Consider the following 22,812-nt stretch of genomic DNA (forward strand, 5'->3'; position numbering starts at 1 on the left):
CTCCCAGGCGTTCGGTATGGTGCTCTGCACAGAATAAAAGGTCAGTAAATGCTATCGGTTGATTGACCGATTCCCCCCCTCATTGATGAAGCCTTCAAATGGGTTCTGTATAATCATTTTTGTGACCCACATGGTGAGTGTATCCTGAGAATGTAGTGTTGCTGCCCAAGTGGATGAGTTTTTAGTGTCACAGAACTGAAAAGTACAGGGAGTCTGGAAAGATTTCTGAAAAGGGAGCATTTGTGTTCTTCTGGGGTTGAAAAGGCAGCTGTTTCAGAGTTTTCAATTCATTCAGTAGTTCTCATTCAGTAGTATTTATTGAGCGCTTACTATGTGCAGAGCACTGTACTTAGTGCTTGGGATGTAAAATTGGGCAACAGACACCATTCAGTAGTATTGAGCACTTACTATGTGCAGAGCACTGTACTAAGCGTTGGGATTTAGAATTCGGCAACAGATAGACATGATCCCTGCCCAATGATGGGCTCCCAATCTAAACGGGGGAGACAGCAAAGCAAAATAGAACAAAACAAGGCAAGGTCATGGAGCTAAATAGAATCAAGGAGATAAACACCTCATTAACAAAATAAATAGGGTAATAAATAATATATACAAACGAGCATAGTGCTGAGGGGAGGGGAAGTGGGAAGAGCATAGAGTCAACCTCCTGAGACCTTTGAATGGATTGCAAGATGCTTAGTGGCGTGTAAGTACAAACTAGCTTCCTGACAGATCTTTCTGTATTTTGGAGGTGTCTCTCTAATCTGTAGTGGGTGTCAAGGGGACCTGGAGAATTCTGCTTTCAGCAGGTGGTGCTGGTGGGTTTATGTGGAGCCCAAAACTCCTGTTGGTGAGAAGCAGGTGTGACCTGGTGCACAGTGCCGGGGCCTGGGAGCTAGAGGACCAGGGTTCTAATCCCCACTCTGCCGGTTGATGGCTCTGTGACCTGGGACTAGTCATTTCACTTCTCTGAGCCTTGGTCACCTCATCTGGAAAGTGGGGACTGAAACTGTGAGCACCAAGTGGGAAAGGGGCAGTGTCCAACCTGATGACCTTTTATCTGCCCAGAACTTAGCATGGTGCCTGGCAAATAGTAAGCGATGCAAAAATCCCATACAAAACAAACAGAAAAAGCCTTTTGGGTTTTTTTGGGTCCAGGTTTCCCTCTACTTCTCTGAGATAGTCTTTGGGTGTTGGATTGTTTACTTTTGTGCTGCTGTCCCCAGCTTCTGCTTAGAGTCAGATCTTGCTTGAGCATTGTCCCTGGGTTGACTATGTGGCAGTGACTGTATAGCTGTCTGGGAAATGCTAATCCCAGTTGTCCCCCTGGTTTGCTGCGCAATTTGGGCATGAGCATAACATAATGTTGGTATTTAAGCGCTTACTATGTGCAGAGCACTGTTCTAAGCGCTGGGGTAGATACAGGGTAATCAGGTTGTCCCACATGAGGCTCACAGTTAATCCCCATTTTACAGATGAGGTAACTGAGGCACAGAGAAGTTAAGTGACTTGCCCACAGTCACACAGCTAAGTGGCAGAGTTGGGATTCGAACCCATGACCCCTGACTCCGAAGCCCAGGCTCTTTCCACTGAGGCCTGCTGCTTCCCCGTGGCTCACCTCATCTCATCGCAGCTCCCAAATCCACCACTTAATAATCATGGTATTTGTTAAGCGCTTGTTCTGTGTTGTACACTGTACTAAGCCCTGAGGTAGATGCCTTGAGCTTACAAAGTAGGGGGAACTTATAAAGGAACTTAAAAAGTAGAGCATATAGACTAGAGGAGGAATCTGTAGATCAGCGGAGGATCTTCTAGATTAGAGGAAGGAGTTCAGAAAGCAGAGGAGGAATTTACAGTGTCAAAGAGGAACTTATAGAATTAAGAAGAAGCTTAGTCTTGAGGAGGAGGTTACAACCTAGTGGAGGAGCTTATGGCTAGGGGAGGCATTTGCTGTCTAGAAGAGTTCCTTAGAGTGTAGAGGAGGAGCTTAAGGACTAGAGTTCCTATTGAGAGTGAGGACAAGTTGTTCAAAATGAGCTCTAGTGTCCTGGGGAGTATCAGCCATTGAGGCACCAACCCCCACTGACCTTTCTGTGACACAATGGGAAAAAGGGATTTTAAGCTATTTACCTCTCGGCTGCAGGACAAGGGCATTGATAACCAAGTTCCTAAGGGTTTTTTTTTTGTGCTATTTAAGAGCTTACTATCTGCCAGGCATTGGAGAGAGCTAATTATATCTGCTCACATGTCCCCTATGGGATTCACAGTCTTAATCCCCATTTTCTAGATGAGGGAACCGAAGCCCCTTGCACAGGGTCACCCAGCAGAAAAGCGGAGGAGATGGGATTAGTACCGAGATCCTCTGACTCACGGGCCCCAGATCTTTTCACTAGACCTCAAGGCTTCTCAGGGTTGGGCCCAAACTCTAGATGCATAAGTTGTGAGGCGCTTTCGAGGATGCTTTAGGTTACCCTGCGAGGCACCTTTCTGTGAGAGCGTGAGCAGTGATGTTCTTGTTTCAGATCCATGGTCTGTGAATGCCAGGACTTGGTCTCTGACAGGGGCACCAGAACACTTGGAGGAATTATTTGCTAGTGGACATCCAAGAGATCTCATCTACAGAAACACTGGCTTAGGGAGGGGCCATTCAACATCCCCGCCTAGCCACCAGTATCCAAGTAAGGACCATCCAACACCCCCGCTTTCCTCTTCCACACCCTTAACTTTCCCTCTAGTAATGTACTTGGAGCATCTCTTCTAAGAATTTATCTCATAATGCAGGTTTTTTCCTTCATGCATTCAAAGCTTTCCAGTATTAAAAATTGTTTATAAATCTTCTTTTAGAAAATCAGGTGAAGTACTATTTGCTCACAAAGCAAAGGCTGCTTGGGGGTTGAAATGTATTATGAAAAAAATCCAAAAGAGTGTGATTTAACTCATTCATTCCATTGTATTTATTGAGCGCTTATTATGTGCAGAGCACTATACTAAGGGCTTTGAAAGTACAAGTGAGCAACAGAGACAGTCCCTGCTCACACTGGGCTCTCCCTGTCCAGGACGGGGGAGACAGGTATCAGAACAGACATGCATAGCATCAATAAGAATCAACCGAAATACAGATATATACACAGAATTAATATAAGTAAATATGTACATGTCAATATGTAACTTCATATGGCGAGTGATAACTAGAGTGGAATTGCAGGCGTGACACTGCTACTACTAAGGCCAGCATTCAAATCAATACGTTCTATTTTGATCAGTTGCTTCTCACCAGTCCAGGATCGAATGCAGATAGATGTTGCTCTTGTTTCAGTCCTTTTTTTTTATGGTTTAAGTTAATCTCTTAGTATGTGCCAGGCACTGTACCCCTCTGGACTGTAAACTGGTTGTGGAGAAGGAATGTGTCTACTGATTCATATCACTCTCCTGATGGCTTAGTAGGGCGTTCTGCCCACACTCAGTGCTTAATAAATATGGGTGATTGTAATAAGTGCCAGGGTAGATGCAAGCTAATTGTATTGGACACAGTCCTCATCCCAGATGCATCTCACAGACTTAGTCACTTAACTTTTCTGTGCCTCAGTTACCTCATCTGTAAAATGGGGATTAACTGTGAGCCTCATGTGGGACAACCTGATTACCCTGTATCTACCCCAGTGCTTAGGACAGTGCTCAGCACATAGTAAGCGCTTAACAAATACCAACATTATTATTAATCCCCATTTTACAGATGAGCTGCCTGAGGTCCAGAGGCGTGAAGTGACTTAGCTACTGTCATGCGCTCGGAGAAGCTATTAGAACCCAGGTCTTTCTAACTCCTGGGCCCGGGCTCTATTCCTTAAGACATGCTGCTTCTCTCGTTCTATCAGAGTGAACCCTACCAGTGAATCAGATGATCTCAGCGGTGATGTCCCATGGGCGAAGATGGAAATGTCCTGTTGGGTCACCGTGGTCATGAGGAAGTCCAAAGAGGAAATGGTGAATCGGAAGCATTCCCGAGTTATGCCAGGAACACGGACCTTCTCCCTATATCTGGGTATCATTGACCTCACTGCTGACCTCTTGCCCACATCCCAGCCATGGCCTAGAATGTCCTCCCTCCTCATAGCCGACAGGTAATTACTCTCCCCACTTTCGAAGTCTTTTTAAAGGCCCATCTCCTCCAAGAGACCTTCCTGACTCAGCCCTCCTTTCCTCTTCTCCTACACCCTTCTGCTTGACTTGCTTCCTTCATTTATTCTCTGCCTCGAGCCCCACAGCACTTATGTTAATATCAGTAATTTTTTTGTTTCAGATTATCATCTGTCTCCCTCTTTAGACTAATAGGCCCACTGTGGGCAGGGACCATATCGGTCACGTTGTATTCTTCCCCATCCGACCCCCTGCCTGGCTTCTTGGCTCTAGATTTCCCAGAGGTCTTGACCCGCTTAGCGCCTTGGGTGTGTATTGTATGTAGGAACCTTAGTTCAGCGCTCTACACATAGCATTTGATGGATTGGCCTACGGCCAACCTGGTGATCTTGTACCTACCTGGATGTTTATACAATGTTGGGCACATAAACAGTTTGCGAGTTCAGAAATAATAAATCCAGGTGCTCTGGGGGTGGGCCCCAGGATGGTGTGGTCATGGCCATGCTGAGCCTGAGCTTTTGGGGCCTCCGCCGTGCCCTCCCCTCCCCTGTCGAGGCCCCTGGCCAGTTGCCCATCGGATTTAAGGACGGGAACCCTGTAGAAGCCGCGTGGCCCAGGAGTTAAGACATGCACCTGGGACTCAGAAGGATCTGGTTCCTACTACCAACTCCACCACTCACTTGCTGGGTGACCTCGGGCAAGTTATTTCTCTGCACTTCAATTACCTCTTCAGTAAAATGGGTATCAGGATTAGGAAGCTCCATATGGGACAGAGAGTATGCCTAACTTAATCATCTTGTATCTTCCCTAGTGCTTAGCACAGTGACCGATCCATAGTAAGCACTTAACAACTACCAAAAAAAAAACCACCAAAAAAACCCCCAAACGAATGACAAGAAAAAAAAACCTTTTGGGGGCTTCCTCTCTCAATGAATCAGTCGTATTTATTGAACATTTATTATGTACAGAGAGTAGTACTGAGGGCTTGAGAGAGCCCAGTACAACAAAGTTGGAAGACCCATTCCAAGTCCACAGTGAACTTAAGACCTAGAGGGGGAGAGAGATGTTGAGATAAATGAATAAATTGCAGATATTTACTTCTTTACTTTCTTTACTTCCAGAAACTGCCACAACCTGTACTGCTGCCCCTTCTCTTCAAAATGAAAAATAGAAAAAGAAGTTTATCGGTCCATCGCTCCTGATTTAGGTCTTGCTGTCCCACCCCACCTAATTGATGTCGTATGCTGACCCAGCCATTTCTCCCTTAATGGCAACTACCGGCTCTACCTCGATCTCATCTCTTGCTCGCTGACCCCTCGCCCCCATCCCGCCTGGAATTCCTTCCCTCTTCATCTTGGACAGTCCACCATACTCCCCAGCTTTCTGGTCTTCTGAAAAGTCGTATGTCCGGAGTGCCAAGTCCTCATGAAGAGAGAGGAAGAATGGGATCGATGCAAGGTGACCCCTTCGAGTTCAGGTGGGTTTTTTGATGGTGAAAAGTACGAGGGTGGGGACTTAATATCAGACTTTTGAGGTCCTCTCCTGAGGGCCTCCTGCATTGATGCTGCACTCAGAGGGCGTCCAGGATGGGCTTCTGTTCCATGGTCACGCTCTGGGTGAAATTAACAACCGAAAGTCTGGTTGAATGAGTAAAAGAATTCTAACATCCAGAGCCCAGTGGATATTCCAGACCTAATATTTTGAGCTTTTAGTTTGTCTTCCATGATGCTGCCAGAATTAGATCTCTCAGAGCAGAGCAGTGTGTGTGGTGCTCCTTTTCCAGGATGGCAAAACTCTATTGGCTCCGGGAATGGTCCCACAACTTGCTAGCCCAGATCTGGTGGCTATGACCCAGGTTGAGACAGACTGGAAAGTTAATGGGTCTCTCTCCCAGACATTGACCATATAAGGGAAACAGTGTGTCCTAGCTGAAAGAACATGGGGCTGGGAAGCAACGGACTAGGGTTCTAATTTCTGATCTTCCAGTTGCTTACTGTTTGTCCCTGGGCAGGTCACTTAAGATTTCTGGGTTTGAGTTCTCCTATTCCTACCACTTTGGCTGTGAGCTCCACCTGGGAGTGTCTGTGTCCAATTTCATCAACCTGCATCTATCCCAGCACTTAGAAAAGCTTCTAGCACATACAAAGCACTTAACAAATAACCTTTTTAAAAGAAAACGAGAGGAGCGCTCCCAGGCACGGGCTCGTGTCTGCTGAGAGGTGGCAGGGCCTGGCAGATGGAGCATGGTAGTCAGAATGACCCGGGTCCCAGACCTGATTCTACATATTAGGTGACCTGGAGGGAGTAATTTCACTTCTCTGAGCCTCAGTTACCTCATGTGTAAAATCTTTTGCAACTCAAGTTTCCATTACAGGTATCCAAGAGATCTTCAGCCATTCCACTGCGCAGGAAAGTCGTCATTAACAGCAGACGGAATGGGTGGGGTGGGGCTGGCTCACCTCTTTGCCTAGTTGGGCCCCTCAGAACTCTTCTGTTGTGGGGTTGGGGCAGCCCCATCTGTGTCCCTACTGCCTGGCTGAGCGCTAATGCAACAGGTTCTTTGCAGCTGAGGCTTTAACCATTCTCTTGCTCCCCAGAGGACTGGCTTGGTGTGCAGAGTCCTGGAGTCCTGGCTGCTGGCCCCTGATCTGCTGTGTCATGAGGTATTCATCCCCAATTTCCAGAGCGAGAGACTGAGGTCCAGAGAAGACACTCCCTTCAACTACCCCAAATGTGAAAAACCGGGCAAGGCTCCATCTGTCCACTCTACCTAAGCTCCGACAAGATCACGGCCAGAGGGTGTCCGCTGGTCCCACAGATGAAGATGTAAGTACAAGACATCTCTGGACTCAAGCCCTGTCCCATTTCCTAGCAAAGATGGTCTGGTTGGATGTTCCCCAGAGTGGCTGGGTAGATACTGGGCGGTTTCCCAGTCAAGCGGAACTGAGTCTGGATCCCAGGGCTTCTGCTCCTGGGGCCATAGCCAAGTAGAAGGACTGTCTCTGGCGGACTCGTTTGGAACATCCCAAGCAGTGGCGAGGTTCTTGCTTTTGTCCACTTTTTGGGATGATAACCAAAGTGAGAACCATGGTATTTGGTAAACACTTTTGCTGTGTGCCAGGCTCTGCACTGTTGGGGTGGATACAGGCAAATCCAAATGGACACAATACATGTCTCACACAAGGCTCACATTCTTCAGCCCCGATTTCCAGATGAGGTAACTGAGGCCCAGAGAAGTGAAGTGCCTTGCCCAAGGCCCCACAGCAGACAAGTAGTGGAGCTGGGAATAAAACCCATGCCCTTCTGATGCCAAGCACTGTGCTCCAGCCACACCATGCTGCACCAGACCATGGCTCTGGCATGTCTTGTGACAGCTTCCGTTAGTCCCCTCAGGTTCCCGCACTGGTGGACCCCGTGTTGCCAGGTGACTCGGATGCCACCCTCCCATCCTTCAGTTGAACCAGGGCACCAACTTTGCTATGACCCTCAATGTCATGTCTCCTCCCTTCTCACCCTGAGCTCCCTCCCTGATCAAGGTAGTGTAGTTGATGATGATGGTATTTATTAAGCACTTACTATGTCCCAAATACTGTTCTAAGCGCTGTGGTAAATACAAAATAATCAGGTTGTCCTACATGGGGCTTAGAGTACTCATCCCCCTTTTACAGATGAGGTAACTGAGGCACAGAGAGGTGAAGGGAGTTGCCCAAAGTAACCCAGCTGATAAATGGCACAACTGGGATTAGAGCCCCTTCCCTCTGATTCCCAAGCCAGGGCTCATTCCATTGAGTCACGCTACTTCCCCTCCAGAGGAGGGTGCACATTGTGTATCCTGATTCTATCGGGGTGTTCTGAGCGCTTCGCCTAGTGCCCAGAACAGAGGAGGTGTTCAGTAAATCGAATGTGTGGATCTTGTTTTTCCCAGCTTGCTTTGTCAAGAGTCCAGCTCCCAGTGGCACTTAGGTGGAGAGTGGGTATGTGGCGTAAGAGCAGTGCCAAATGAGAAGAGAGAGGAAGGTTTTTGCTGCGAGTGTAGAGAAGCATTTGTTTCTACCATATATTGTCAAATGCTTGGTGGAGGTGATGTATTTCCAGCCCTGCCACTTGTCAGCTGGGTGATTTTGTGCAAGTCACTTCACTTTTCGATGCCTCAGTTACCTCATGGGAAAAAGGGGACTGGATACTGTGAGGACAACCTGAAGTGGTTATATCTACCCTAGAACTGAAAACAGTAAGCGCTAGTAAGGCACATAGTAAGCGCTTAATAAATGCCATCATTATTTTTTTATTGAGTGATTACCATGTACCAAGCACCTTAGTAAGCACTGAAGAATGCTATCAATGTGCAGAAGATGTCTTGTAGGTTAGTGTGTGGATGATTTAAAAAAAAAAAAAAAAAGCAAAAGGTGAACTGAGGAAGATCACACTTAAGTGAAGGGAGCATCTATCAACTTGCCTCACCCCCTTCCTGGCCCCATGGGGGTCATATACATATCTGTGATGTATTTATATTTATTAGCACCTCCCCTCCCCCCGCACCTGCAACTAGAAGGTGAGCTTTTTGGGGCGGTGTAGAGGAAAGGGGAGCATTTTATTGTGTTCTTGTACTCTTGTACTCTTCCAAGTGACTAGAACAGTCCTTCACATACAGTAAGTGCTGAAGACATATGAGACATGGGTGGAGTCCAATATCCTATGAAAAATTTTTTTTTTTTGTTACATTACCCTTAAACATAGAGCATCTTTCTCAGTTATACCAACACAAATATATATTTAAGTAACACATTACTTGTCTCTGTGGAGGTGTAGACATAGGTGGGTTCTTATTTTCCTTTAGGCAGACACTGACATAGAAGCATCTGCAGGAAGTCAAATGAGATGCTCTAACAGACCATGGAAGGTACACATCACAGTACTTGTTGATCTCCATGCCCATGTATATGTTGCATTTAGAGTGGCCTAGGGGAAATGGCATGGGCTTGGGAGTCAGAGGTCTTGGGTTCTAATCTCAGTTCCGCCACTTGCCAGCTGTATGACTTTAGGCAAGACAAAGGCTTCCTGTCAGTGGGACAACCTGATGACCTTGACCACAGAACAGTGCTTGGTGCTTGGCACCTAGTAAGCGCTTAAAAGATAGCATCATCATCATCATTATTTACAGGTCAGCCCGGAGAGTTGAATGGACAACGTGGCAATTCAGAGCTGGGACCCAGACCTCTGTTCTGCAAGCTACTTCCCTGGTGTTGCCTGCTTGGCTCTCCCCCTAAAGCTTTCCTGCTAAAAAAAGTGGGGCTCCAAAGGCTCCTTCCTGACGGAGGTCATCTGGGAGAAATAGTCAACCAGCAGCTTCTGCTGGGAGGCCTCCTGGAACCAGTAGGAAAGGGAAGGGCTGTTGGAGGCTGGAGCTGTGAATCTCCAAAAGATTCCCAAGGCCCAGGAGGGGTTCACACCCCCCACATGGAAGCCTGAAAGGTGAGACTCCTAATCCTAAGGCATGGGGCACCCCGACACTGGCATGGTCTTGGGCATTACAGATGCTAAAGGGGAATAGCTGACATTGCCTGACAGCAAGCAGATGCTAATGGAGAAAAGGTTAAATCCATCCACACTCATTAGATGTTAATTAAGAGGCTATCAATCAGGAATTAAACATGGATCAGCAGTAATTTAATATAAACAGTGATTTAACATTAAGAATCACTGAAATGGACAAATGAGACAATGATGAAGATTAGGTGAAATTAACAATTATTAGACATTAAGAACCAGTAAAAATCACTTAAATTACTGTTCATTATTGTTAAGATTCATTACAACTTAACAGTAATTTAACATTAAGAATGGGTGAAATATATAAGAGGTTAATGAATAGCAGGTGAAATAAATCAACAGTCATTAATCACTATTGAGAAATTTACCTGTTACTGTTTAGACATTTAATTAGAGAAAAACAGGTAAGAATCACTCAATAGTGATTAGACATTAATCAACAGTAATTAAACTATAACTAACAGTAATTAGACTAAGAATAGCCAAAAGCAGTCAAGTAATTAGACATTAATGAAGATGAGGGGAAATCAATATATACTAGACAGAAAAGGTGAAAAATGACTCAAAGGTGATTAATTACTTGATTAATGTCTAAACTAAAAACAGCTGAAAATCAAGCCATTAGACATTAAGAAAGAGCTGGTGCAATCAGTAGTAATTGCCTTACTGTTGAGTGATTTTTACCTGTACTTAAACATTAATCAACAGTTATTAGAACAGCTGAAAAGGAAGTCATTAGACATTAACAATAAGGACAGGTAAAAGCAATTAACAGTGATTAGACTGAAGAGCTAAAATGAATTAAGTGAAAACAGGTATCAATTGAAAACAGCTGTTGTCAATTGAAAACTAAAATCAATTGAGAACAGTTTTCAATTAGTTTGATATAAACAGTGAAAACATGTCATGAATTAATAGACTTCCAATAAATGAACACCTATGTTGAATTGATGGATTACTGGATAGCATCAGATTTCAATAGACTAAATAATTTACTTAAAAACACCTGATTACAATTATTGAAACCACATGAGTTTAGTTAACTGCTTCCAATTAATTGAAATCTGAATCCAATTGAGTGAGAGCCCTGACTGTAGTTCATTAAGTGAAAATGGCTGAATCCAATTGAATAACTGAAAAAACTGGAATCCAATTGATAAATTGAAAACACCTGATGTTAACTAAGAGGAATTCAGTATTTTCAATTAATTATTTTGGAAACTCCTGATTCCAATTAAGTAATTAATTGAAAGCACCAGATTGCAAAATGATTCATTGTAATACTGAATTATAATTAGTTAAAAACTCCTGAATCCAATTAAAGAATTTCTTAACTGAATGACAAGTAATGAATTGGTCTAACACTCCTGATTAAATTGAAAAATGAATTGAAAGAACTGAATACTTGATCCAGATGTTTTTGATTAATTAGAAATCAATTGATTGAAAGGTGTATTTGATTGGAATCAGGTGTTTTCAATTAATTAGTTAAATGATTAATTGGCATCAGGTGTTTTCAAGTAATCAATTAATGAATTAATTGGAATCAGGTGTTTTCAATTAATCAATTAATTGGAATCAGGTGTTTTCAATTAATCAATTAATTGGAATCAGGTGTTTTCAATTAATCAATTAATTAATTAATTGGAATCAGGTGTTTTCAATTAATCAATTAATTGGAATCAGGTGTTTTCAATTAATCAATTAATTAATTAATTGGAATCAGGTGTTTTCAATTAATCAATTAATTAATTAATTGGAATCAGGTGTTTTCAATTAATCAATTAATTGGAATCAGGTTTTTTCAATTAATCAATTAATTGGAATCAGGTTTTTTCAATTAATCAATTAATGAATTAATTGGAATCAGGTGTTTTCAATTAATGAATTAATTGGAATCAGGTGTTTTCAATTAATCAATTAATTGGAATCAGGTGTTTTCAATTAATCAATTAATTGGAATCAGGTGTTTTCAATTAATCAATTAATGAATTAATTGGAATCAGGTGTTTTCAATTAATCAATTAATTGGAATCAGGTGTTTTCAATTAATCAATTAATGAATTAATTGGAATCAGGTGTTTTCAATTAATCAATTGATGAATTAATTGGAATCAGGTGTTTTCAATTAATCAATTAATTGGAATCAGGTGTTTTCAATTAATCAATTAATTGGAATCAGGTGTTTTCAATTAATCAATTAATTGGAATCAGGTGTTTTCAATTGATCAATTAATTGGAATCAGGTGTTTTCAATTAATCAATTAATTGGAATCACGTGTTTTCAATTAATCAATTAATTGGAATCAGGTGTTTTCAATTAATCAATTAATGAATTAATTGGAATCAGGTGTTTTCAATTAATCAATTAATTGGAATCAGGTGTTTTCAATTAATTAATTAACTGGAATCAGGTGTTTTCAATTAATCAATTAATGAATTAATTGGAATCAGGTGTTTTCAATTAATCAATTAATTGGAATCAGGTGTTTTCAATTAATGAATTAATTGGAATCAGGTGTTTTCAATTAATCAATTAATTGGAATCAGGTGTTTTCAATTAATCAATTAATTGGAATCAGGTGTTTTCAATTAATCAATTAATGAATTAATTGGAATCAGGTGTTTTCAATTAATCAATTAATTGGAATCAGGTGTTTTCAATTAATCAATTAATTGGAATCAGGTGTTTTCAATTAATCAATTAATGAATTAATTGGAATCAGGTGTTTTCAATTAATCAATTAATTGGAATCAGGTGTTTTCAATTAATCAATTAATTAATTAATTGGAATCAGGTGTTTTCAATTAATCAATTAATTGGAATCAGGTGTTTTCAATTAATCAATTAATTAATTAATTGGAATCAGGTGTTTTCAATTAATCAATTAATTAATTGGAATCAGGTGTTTTCAATTAATCAATTAATTGGAATCAGGTGTTTTCAATTAATCAATTAATTGGAATCAGGTTTTTTCAATTAATCAATTAATGAATTAATTGGAATCAGGTGTTTTCAATTAATGAATTAATTGGAATCAGGTGTTTTCAATTAATCAATTAATTGGAATCAGGTGTTTTCAATTAATCAATTAATTGGAATCAGGTGTTTTCAATTAATCAATTAATTGGAATCAGGTGTTTTCAATTAATCAATTAATTGGAATCAGGTGTTTTCAATTAATCAATTAATGAATTAATTGGAATCAGGTGTTTTCAATTAATCAATTAATTGGAATCAGGTGTTTTCAATTAATCAATTAATTAATTAATTGGAATCAGGTGTTTTCAATTAATCAATTAATTGGAATCAGGTGTTTTCAATTAATCAATTAATTGGAATCAGGTGTTTTCAATTAATCAATTAATGAATTAATTGGAATCAGGTGTTTTCAATTAATCAATTGATGAATTAATTGGAATCAGGTGTTTTCAATTAATCAATTAATTGGAATCAGGTGTTTTCAATTAATCAATTAATTGGAATCAGGTGTTTTCAATTGATGAATTAATTGGAATCAGGTGTTTTCAATTAATGAATTGATTGGAATCAGGTGTTTTCAATTAATCAATTAATGAATTAAATGGAATCAGGTGTTTTCAATTAATCAATTAATTGGAATCAGGTGTTTTCAATTAATCAATTAATGAATTAATTGGAATCAGGTGTTTTCAATTAATCAATTGATTGGAATCAGGTGTTTTCAATTAATCAATTAATGAATTAATTGGAATCAGGTGTTTTCAATTGATCAATTAATTGGAATCAGGTGTTTTCAATTAATCAATTAATTGGAATCAGGTGTTTTCAATTAATCAATTAATTGGAATCAGGTGTTTTCAATTAATCAATTAATGAATTAATTGGAATCAGGTGTTTTCAATTAATCAATTAATTGGAATCAGGTGTTTTCAATTAATCAATTAATGAATTAATTGGAATCAGGTGTTTTCAATTAATCAATTGATGAATTAATTGGAATCAGGTGTTTTCAATTAATCAATTAATTGGAATCAGGTGTTTTCAATTAATCAATTAATTGGAATCAGGTGTTTTCAATTGATGAATTAATTGGAATCAGGTGTTTTCAATTAATGAATTGATTGGAATCAGGTGTTTTCAATGAATCAATTAATGAATTAAATGGAATCAGGTGTTTTCAATTAATCAATTAATTGGAATCAGGTGTTTTCAATTAATCAATTAATTGGAATCAGGTGTTTTCAATTAATCAATTAATTGGAATCAGGTGTTTTCAATTAATCAATTAATGAATTAATTGGAATCAGGTGTTTTCAATTAATCAATTAATGAATTAATTGGAATCAGGTGTTTTCAATTAATCAATTAATTGGAATCAGGTGTTTTCAATTAATCAATTAATTGGAATCAGGTGTTTTCAATTAATCAATTAATTGGAATCAGGTGTTTTCAATTAATCAATTAATTGGAATCAGGTGTTTTCAATTAATCAATTAATTGGAATCAGGTGTTTTCAATTAATCAATTAATGAATTAATTGGAATCAGGTGTTTTCAATTAATCAATTAATGAATTAATTGGAATCAGGTGTTTTCAATTAATCAATTAATTGGAATCAGGTGTTTTCAATTAATCAATTAATTGGAATCAGGTGTTTTCAATTAATCAATTAATTGGAATCAGGTGTTTTCAATTAATCAATTAATTGGAATCAGGTGTTTTCAATTAATCAATTAATTGGAATCAGGTGTTTTCAATTAATCAATTAATTGGAATCAGGTGTTTTCAATTAATCAATTAATTGGAATCAGGTGTTTTCAATTAATCAATTAATGAATTAATTGGAATCAGGTGTTTTCAATTAATCAATTAATTGGAATCAGGTGTTTTCAATTAATCAATTAATTGGAATCAGGTGTTTTCAATTAATCAATTAATTGGAATCAGGTGTTTTCAATTAATCAATTAATTAATTAATTGGAATCAGGTGTTTTCAATTAATCAATTAATGAATTAATTGGAATCAGGTGTTTTCAATTAATCAATTGATGAATTAATTGGAATCAGGTGTTTTCAATTAATGAATTAATTGGAATCAGGTGTTTTCAATTAATCAATTAATGAATTAATTGGAATCAGGTGTTTTCAATTGATCAATTAATTGGAATCAGGTGTTTTCAATTAATCAATTGATTGGAATCAGGTGTTTTCAATTAATCAATTAATGAATTAATTGGAATCAGGTGTTTTCAATTGATCAATTAATTGGAATCAGGTGTTTTCAATGAATCAATTAATTGGAATCAGGTGTTTTCAATTGATGAATTAATTAATTAATTGGAATCAGGTGTTTTCAATTAATCAATTAATGAATTAATTGGAATCAGGTGTTTTCAATTAATCAATTAATTGGAATCAGGTGTTTTCAATTAATCAATTAATGAATTAATTGGAATCAGGTGTTTTCAATTAATCAATTGATGAATTAATTGGAATCAGGTGTTTTCAATTAATCAATTAATTGGAATCAGGTGTTTTCAATTAATCAATTAATTGGAATCAGGTGTTTTCAATTGATGAATTAATTGGAATCAGGTGTTTTCAATTAATGAATTGATTGGAATCAGGTGTTTTCAATGAATCAATTAATGAATTAAATGGAATCAGGTGTTTTCAATTAATCAATTAATTGGAATCAGGTGTTTTCAATTAATCAATTAATTTGAATCAGGTGTTTTCAATTAATCAATTAATTGGAATCAGGTGTTTTCAATTAATCAATTAATGAATTAATTGGAATCAGGTGTTTTCAATTAATCAATTAATGAATTAATTGGAATCAGGTGTTTTCAATTAATCAATTAATTGGAATCAGGTGTTTTCAATTAATCAATTAATTGGAATCAGGTGTTTTCAATTAATCAATTAATTGGAATCAGGTGTTTTCAATTAATCAATTAATTGGAATCAGGTGTTTTCAATTAATCAATTAATTGGAATCAGGTGTTTTCAATTAATCAATTAATTGGAATCAGGTGTTTTCAATTAATCAATTAATTGGAATCAGGTGTTTTCAATTAATCAATTAATGAATTAATTGGAATCAGGTGTTTTCAATTAATCAATTAATTGGAATCAGGTGTTTTCAATTAATCAATTAATTGGAATCAGGTGTTTTCAATTAATCAATTAATTGGAATCAGGTGTTTTCAATTAATCAATTAATTGGAATCAGGTGTTTTCAATTAATCAATTAATTGGAATCAGGTGTTTTCAATTAATCAATTAATTGGAATCAGGTGTTTTCAATTAATCAATTAATTGGAATCAGGTGTTTTCAATTAATCAATTAATTGGAATCAGGTGTTTTCAATTAATCAATTAATTGGAATCAGGTGTTTTCAATTAATCAATTAATTGGAATCAGGTGTTTTCAATTAATCAATTAATTGGAATCAGGTGTTTTCAATTAATCAATTAATTGGAATCAGGTGTTTTCAATTAATCAATTAATTGGAATCAGGTGTTTTCAATTAATCAATTAATGAATTAATTGGAATCAGGTGTTTTCAATTAATCAATTAATTGGAATCAGGTGTTTTCAATTAATCAATTAATTGGAATCAGGTGTTTTCAATTAATCAATTAATTGGAATCAGGTGTTTTCAATTAATCAATTAATGAATTAATTGGAATCAGGTGTTTTCAATTAATCAATTAATGAATTAATTGGAATCAGGTGTTTTCAATTAATCAATTAATGAATTAATTGGAATCAGGTGTTTTCAATTAATCAATTAATGAATTAATTGGAATCAGGTGTTTTCAATTAATCAATTAATTGGAATCAGGTGTTTTCAATTAATTAATTAATTGGAATCAGGTGTTTTCAATTAATCAATTAATTGGAATCAGGTGTTTTCAATTAATCAATTAATTGGAATCAGGTGTTTTCAATTAATCAATTAATTGGAATCAGGTGTTTTCAATTAATCAATTAATGAATTAATTGGAATCAGGTGTTTTCAATTAATCAATTAATTGGAATCAGGTGTTTTCAATTAATCAATTAATTGGAATCAGGTGTTTTCAATTAATCAATTAATTGGAATCAGGTGTTTTCAATTAATGAATTAATTGGAATCAGGTGTTTTCAATTAATCAATTAATGAATTAATTGGAATCAGGTGTTTTCAATTAATCAATTAATGAATTAATTGGAATCAGGTGTTTTCAATTAATCAATTAATTGGAATCAGGTGTTTTCAATTAATTAATTAATTGGAATCAGGTGTTTTCAATTAATCAATTAATTGGAATCAGGTGTTTTCAATTAATCAATTAATTGGAATCAGGTGTTTTCAATTAATCAATTAATTGGAATCAGGTGTTTTCAATTAATCAATTAATGAATTAATTGGAATCAGGTGTTTTCAATTAATCAATTAATTGGAATCAGGTGTTTTCAATTAATCAATTAATTGGAATCAGGTGTTTTCAATTAATCAATTAATTGGAATCAGGTGTTTTCAATTAATCAATTAATGAATTAATTGGAATCAGGTGTTTTCAATTAATCAATTAATTGGAATCAGGTGTTTTCAATTAATCAATTAATTGGAATCAGGTGTTTTCAATTAATCAATTAATTGGAATCAGGTGTTTTCAATTAATCAATTAATGAATTAATTGGAATCAGGTGTTTTCAATTAATCAATTAATGAATTAATTGGAATCAGGTGTTTTCAATTAATCAATTAATTGGAATCAGGTGTTTTCAATTAATTAATTAATTGGAATCAGGTGTTTTCAATTAATCAATTAATTGGAATCAGGTGTTTTCAATTAATCAATTAATTGGAATCAGGTGTTTTCAATTAATCAATTAATTGGAATCAGGTGTTTTCAATTAATCAATTAATTGGAATCAGGTGTTTTCAATTAATCAATTAATGAATTAATTGGAATCAGGTGTTTTCAATTAATCAATTAATTGGAATCAGGTGTTTTCAATTAATCAATTAATTAATTAATTGGAATCAGGTGTTTTCAATTAATCAATTAATTGGAATCAGGTGTTTTCAATTAATCAATTAATTAATGAATTGGAATCAGGTGTTTTCAATTAATCAATTAATTAATTAATTGGAATCAGGTGTTTTCAATTAATCAATTAATTGGAATCAGGTGTTTTCAATTAATCAATTAATGAATTAATTGGAATCAGGTGTTTTCAATTAATCAATTGATGAATTAATTGGAATCAGGTGTTTTCAATTAATGAATTAATTGGAATCAGGTGTTTTCAATTAATCAATTAATGAATTAATTGGAATCAGGTGTTTTCAATTGATCAATTAATTGGAATCAGGTGTTTTCAATTAATCAATTGATTGGAATCAGGTGTTTTCAATTAATCAATTAATGAATTAATTGGAATCAGGTGTTTTCAATGAATCAATTAATGAATTAATTGGAATCAGGTGTTTTCAATTAATCAATTAATTCAAATCAGGTGTTTTCAATTAATCAATTAATTGGAATCAGGTGTTTTCAATTAATCAATTAATGAATTAATTGGAATCAGGTGTTTTCAATTAATCAATTAATTCAAATCAGGTGTTTTCAATTAATCAATTAATGAATTAATTGGAATCAGGTGTTTTCAATTAATGAATTAATCATTACTTATTACTTAACCCATCTAATATATCATGCAATTGTTTTCAGTTAATTGGATTAATCAATTTTCAGTTCATTGGATTCATCCTTTTTAATTGAAGTGCAATATGGGCTCAATTTCTCAATTGGATTCAGCTATCAATTCATCAGGATCAGGTGTTCAGAACTAATCAAAATCAGACAGTTTCAATTAATTGAAATCAGTTGTTTACAATTATATTATCAATCAATTGGAAATGGGTGCTACCCATTAATACATTGGAAACACTCAATTTAACAATCTATTAAGTGTTTTCACTTGAAAGGTGTTTTAAGTCAAGAGATTGAGAACAGCTTTCAACTGATTAATTGATGACAGCTGTGTTGTTGATGAATTAATGGCACCTGTTGTCAATTAACCCATAACTGCTGTTTTCAATTGACATTTGCTTTTAATGAAATAATTCATTCATTGCAGCTGTTCTCAGCATCTAATTACTGTTACTTGCTTTACCTGGCCTTTCCTCTTGTCTAATTACTTGATTTTCAATTCTTAGACCTTGAGTAATAATTGATAATTTTTTTACCCCTTCTCACTGTATATTATTGATTTCACCTGATTTTCACTTTGAATATTAGGAACAGGTGAAATCTAACCATTACTGTTACTAAATTTCTAATCACTTCATGTGATCATTGTCCAATTACCTTGACTATTTATTGCCATTGTTCTTGTCTGTCCATCTCTCCCTATTAGACTGTAAGCCCATCAAACAGCAGGGACTGTCTCTATCTGGTGCCCACTTGTTCATTTCAAGTGCTTAGTACAGTGCTCTGCACATACTAAGTGCTCAATAAATACTATTGAATGAATGAACAATTACTTGCTTTTCAGTTTGTAATGTAATTATTGCTATTGTTATATCAGTGATTTTTACCTGTTTTTAAATGTCTGTCATTAATGTGTAATTTTTGTTAGAGTTCATCTTTTCTTACTGTTTAATTTTTGGTGATTAATACTTAATCTTTTCATTAATTTTTACCTTTTCTTCATGTGTAATTATTATGGATTTTCCCTAATCGTCATTGTCTAATTGATTTTTTTCAGCTGTTCTTAGTCTAATAATTCTTAATGTTAAATTGCTCATTAATGTCTAATAACTATTGAGTGATTTCCACCTGTTCTTAATGTCTGACTTGATAAATATCACCTGTTTTTCATGTTAAATTACTCTGTTAAATTACTGTTCATTAATGTTTAATCACTGTTCATTTTTACCTGTTCTTATTGTGCAAGTCCAGTTGATTTCCCCTGATCTTCATTAATGTCTTATTTGTTACATTTCACCTTTTTTAATTTAAATTTACTGTTGATTAATGTTTAATCACTGTTGAATGTTTTCTTTTACCTTTTCTTCCTGTCTGATTGATTTCACCTGATCATCAATGTCTACTTGATGTTAGATTTCACCCCTTATTAAATTACTGTTACTATTAAATTACTGTTGATCAATGTCTAATTCCTGATTAGCCTCTTAATATCTAATGAGTATAGATGGATTTGACCTTTTCTCCATTAGCATCTGCTTGCTGTCAAGGTGATGTCAGCTCTTCTCCATTAGCATGTGTAACTCCCAAGACAATGCCAGTGTCCAGGTGCCCCATGCCTCATGATTAGGAGTCTCACCTTTCCCTCTTGCATGTAGGGCATTTGAACCCCTCCTGGGCCTTGGAGATCTTTTTCAGATACCTACCTGCAAGGGTGGGGGTATTGATTATTAAGACCTGGTTGATTATTTCTCCCAGATGACCTTGGTAGGGAAGGAGCCTTTCAAGCCCCCCTCTTCTTAGAGGAAAGCTCCAGGGGCAGAGCCAAGCAGGCAACACCTGGGAAGTAGCTTGTGGATCAGAGGTCCAGCTCTGGGTTCTGAATTCATTCCCACTTTGTCCGTTCAACTCTCCGGATTGACCTGTAGATAATAGTAAAAATAATAAATGATGGTACCTGTTAGGCGCTCACTAGCTGTCAAGCACTGTTTTAAGGGTTGGGGTAGATACAAGGTCATCAGTTTGTCCCACATGGGGCTCCCAGTCTCCATCCCCCTTTTACAGACAAGGGAACTGAGATACAGATACATCAATCGACTTGCCCGAAGTCACACAGCTGGCAATCGGTCTATGACATCCTATCTGTAGCCCATGCCCTTTCCACTAGGCCACTCTAAAATGCAATGGATGTGTATGCCTGGAGAGAAGCAAGTACTGTGATGTGTACCTACCATGGTCTGTAATAGCATCTGCAGCAAGTTAAATGAGATGCTATATGTCAATGGCTGCCTTAAGTAAAATAAGTGTATCCATCTATGTCTATACCTCCACAGGGAAAGTATTGTATTCCTTAAGTGTATGTTGGTGTTGGTGTAACCCTAAAATGCTCTCTATGTTTAAGGGTAATGTTCTAACAAAAAAATATTTTTTTCCCCCATAAGAAATTGAACTCCACCTAATGTCTCCTATCTACTGAGTGCTTACTGTGTGCAGAGGACTGTACTATGCACTTGGGAGAGTACAACAATAAAAAGACATTTCCTTCCCTCCACTCCCCTTTCCTCCTCACTGCCCTAACAAGCTTACCTTTTGGGGTCAGGGGGCAGTTATTAGTAAATATAAATAAAACAAATATTTATGTGATGGCCACAGGGCATAGAGGGGGCTGATGGAAGGTGATAGATGCTCCCTTCATTCTAGTGTGTTGATCTTCCTCAGTTTCTACCCCCCCCCCCTTTTTGTATCATCATCCTCATGCTCACCTCCAAAATACATTTTCTGCACATTGATAGCATTCTTCAGCCCTTTCTACAGTGTTTGGCACACAGTAAGAACTCCACAAATAATCATGGCATTTGTTAAGTACTTACTATGTGCCAAGCACTGTTCTAAATCCTGGGGATACAAACAATTCAGGTTGTCCCACATGGGGCTCTCAGTCTCCACCCCCATTTTACAGATGAGGGAACTGAGGCTCAGAGAATTTAAGTGACTTGCCCAAGTCACACAACTGGTGTCAGAGCTGAGAATGGAACCCATGCCCTTTCCACTAGGCCACTCTAAAGGCAATGTATATGTGCATCTGTAGAGAAACAAGTACTATGATGTGTACCTACTCTGGTCATTTAGAAGCATGTGCAGAAAGTCAAATGAGATGTTATATGTGAATGTCTGTGTCAAGTAAAATAAGTGTGTACATCTTTATTTACATCTCCACAGGGAGAATTAATATGTTCCTTAAGTGTATGTTGGTGTTGGTATAAGCCTGAATAAGATGCTCTGTATGTTTAAAGGTAATGTTCTAACAAAAAAATCTTTTTTTTTTCCATAGGATATTGGACTCCACATAATGTCCCGTATCTACTGAGCGCTTACTTTGTGCAGAGGACTGTACTATGCACTTGGGAGAGTACCACAATAAAAAGACATTTCCTTCCCCCACTCCCCTTTCCTCACCACTACCCCAACAAGCTTACCATCAAGGTGGGGGCAGTTAATAAATATAAATACATCACAGTATGTACATGACTGCCATGGGGCCTGGAAGGGGGTGATTGAAGGTTATAGATGCCCCCTTCATTCAAGGGTGCTCTTCATTCACCTTATGCTGTTTTGTTTTTTTTTAAATCATCCACACACTCACCTCCCAACAACATCTTCTGCACATTGATAGCATTCTTCAGTTATTACTACAGTGCTTGGCATACAGTAAGTCCTCAATAAATAATAATGATGGCATTTGTTAAGCGCTTACTGTGTCCAAGGACTGTTCTCAGGGTTGGGGTGGATATAACTAATCTGAGTGCAGGGTGAGTGCAGGAGGCCCTCGTGAAACCACTTCAAAGATCCTAGATTAAGTCCCTACCCTCATACTTTTCACCATCAAAAAACCCACCTGAACTCAAAGGGGTCACCTTGCACCTATCCCATTCTCCCTCTCTTCATGAGGACCGGCACTCTGGACATACAGTTTTTCAGCAGGTCAGGACACTGGGGAGTGTAGTGGACTATCAGCGATGAAGGGAGAAGGAGTTCCAGGCAGGATGTGGGCGAGGGGTTGGCGAGCCAGAGATGACATTGAGGTAGAGCCAGTAGGTGCCATTAGAGGAGCAAAATGTGCAGGCCCGGTTGGCATAAGAGATCCGTAACATGGACGGAGACAGCGCCTTCAAGCCGACACCAAGGATGGAGAGATGTGCCGATAAGCTTCTTTTTTGAGTTTTGATTATGAAGGGAAGGGGCGGCAGTTCACATCATGGCAGTTTCTGAAAGTGAAGGAGAGGACAAATATATGCAATTTATTCATTTATATTAACATCTGTTTCCCCCTTTAGGACTAAAGCTCACTGTGGGCATGGAACAGGTCCACCAACTCTGTTGTATTGGGCTCCCTCAAGTGCTCTGTACTTTTCTCTGCCCACATTAAGTGCTCAATA

At 37.2% G+C, this 22,812-nt stretch overlaps 1 long non-coding RNA gene across 3 annotated transcripts; it reads left to right on the forward strand.

The window, feature by feature from the left end:
* Positions 1-6: 6 nt before the first annotated feature.
* On the forward strand, positions 7-21,805 carry LOC103170366. 3 transcript variants are annotated; one of them, XR_003764826.1, is made up of 7 exons: positions 7-40; positions 2,523-2,678; positions 3,873-4,118; positions 5,256-5,611; positions 6,732-6,960; positions 9,296-9,606; positions 21,708-21,805. It is a non-coding gene; the product is annotated as an uncharacterized LOC103170366 (long non-coding RNA). The 3 variants fall into 3 exon arrangements; XR_003764825.1 differs by lacking the exon at positions 21,708-21,805 and having other exon boundaries at positions 9,296-11,243; XR_003764828.1 differs by lacking the exons at positions 3,873-4,118; positions 21,708-21,805 and having other exon boundaries at positions 9,296-11,243.
* The last annotated feature ends 1,007 nt before the right edge of the window (positions 21,806-22,812 follow it).

The sequence above is a fragment of the Ornithorhynchus anatinus genome, chromosome 15 (assembly GCF_004115215.2).
Source record: "Ornithorhynchus anatinus isolate Pmale09 chromosome 15, mOrnAna1.pri.v4, whole genome shotgun sequence".
NCBI lineage: Eukaryota > Metazoa > Chordata > Mammalia > Monotremata > Ornithorhynchidae > Ornithorhynchus > Ornithorhynchus anatinus.